Source organism: Heterodontus francisci, unplaced genomic scaffold (genome assembly GCF_036365525.1).
Source record: "Heterodontus francisci isolate sHetFra1 unplaced genomic scaffold, sHetFra1.hap1 HAP1_SCAFFOLD_58, whole genome shotgun sequence".
NCBI lineage: Eukaryota > Metazoa > Chordata > Chondrichthyes > Heterodontiformes > Heterodontidae > Heterodontus > Heterodontus francisci.
In genome coordinates this window covers 1,291,069-1,292,747 of record NW_027142006.1, presented here as the reverse complement: position 1 = coordinate 1,292,747, position 1,679 = coordinate 1,291,069, and the positions used below count along the sequence as shown (strand labels likewise).

General features: G+C 43.7%; 1 non-coding gene across 1 annotated transcript; it reads right to left on the bottom strand.

Annotated features, from left to right (window-relative positions):
* Window positions 1-1,307: 1,307 nt before the first annotated feature.
* trnas-gcu (transfer RNA serine (anticodon GCU)) lies at window positions 1,308-1,389 on the bottom strand. The gene has a single exon. It is a non-coding gene; the product is annotated as a tRNA-Ser (tRNA).
* Between the last annotated feature and the right edge of the window lie 290 nt (window positions 1,390-1,679).

Sequence of the window (1,679 nt, the reverse complement as noted above, 5' to 3'; positions counted from 1 at the left end):
CCATCGCTGAATCCCTCACCATAAACATCTTGGGGGTTACCATTGACCAGAAACTAAACTGGACCAGTCACATCTATGCTGCGGCCATAAGCGTAGGTCAGAGATTGGGAATTCTGCAGCAAGTATCTCACCTCCTGATACACCAAAACCTGTCCACTATCTACAAGGCACAAGTCAGGAGTGTGATGGAATACACCTCACTCAACAACACTCAAGAAGCTCAACACCATCCAGGACAAAGCATCCCACTTGATCAGAACCTAACACACCACCTTAAACATTCACTTCCTCCACCACCAGTACACAGTGGCTGCAGTGTGTACCATCTCCATATGAACTGCAGTAACTTGCCAAGTATCCTTCAACAGCACCTTCCAAGCCCGTGACCACTACCACCTCGAAGGACAAGGGCAGCAGATGCATGGGAACTCACTACCTGCAGTTTCCCCTCCAAGTCACTCACCATCCTGACATGGAACTATATCGCCATTTCTTCGCTATTGTTGGGTCACAATCCTGGAACTCCCTCCCCAATAACACTGTGGGTGTTCCTACACCATATGGACTGCATTGGTTCAAGAAGACAGCTCACCACTACATTCTCAAGGGCAATTAGGGATGGGTAATAAATGCTAGACTTATCAGCGATACTCGCGCCCAAGAATGAATAAAAAGCAAATTATTCTCCACAGATTCCCCACAATCCGGGCTTGGACATTTACTTCAGGAGCACAGAGCTTTATATAACTACAACATGAGTTCCAATCTTCAGATTCCATTAGCCTTTCACATTATTTTCTCCCAGTCCACTAGCTTTTAGTGATTCAGCACTCGGGTCTCTGCTTCTCCAGTTTCTAACATCTCACCACTTATAAAAAACACTCTGATCTATCTTTCGTAGGTACTAGATGACCCCTCATTTTAAACTCCATCTGCCAAAGCATTGTTCACTCACTTAATCTATCAAGAAGATTTGAAAATAAATTTCTTGCCAAAGGATAATGTTCTGCTTCTGCTCCCTCGCCGTTTGTTTTTCCCGTCAGTCTTTCATTTGGTGTAAATCCAGAGAAAGTAAAGATGGAAGGAAGGGAGGGAGGGAAAAATCTTCCTCCTTTTCGTGATCCCAATTTGATCTTCATTCCAGTCCAATTTGGGTGAAGAATTCCAATTGTCTGTCTCAATTTTAATTAAGTATAAACAATTCTGGAATCACCTTCTAGATATTGACAAGAACAGGTTTCCAGGCCGACTAAACACAAAACTTCCCCCCCTGGAAACAACAATGCACTAGACAGTTCATAAACTAACAACAAGGATGGGATTTGAACCCACGCGTGCGAAGCACAATGGATTAGCAATCCATCATGTTAACCTCTCCGCCACCTTGTCAACTGTTTTGGCGTAATGGTCACTTTCAGCTCAGATCCTGACTGTGCAGCCAGATGTGCAATGATGGAAATGTAGCTTCTGTAAGTAAATGAAATTTCCATCACATCAGGTCATGGCCTGTTGGGAATGGAGCGGTGTGAAACATTCCAGACCATGTCCAACACGTTTCTACTCAATGTGAAAACTCACCACGGAAAGACTGGAACATACAAACATTTGATCACACCATGATTAACATCACTCAGACATCTGAACCATTAGGTCACTGACGAAGTCATGATGACTTCTAA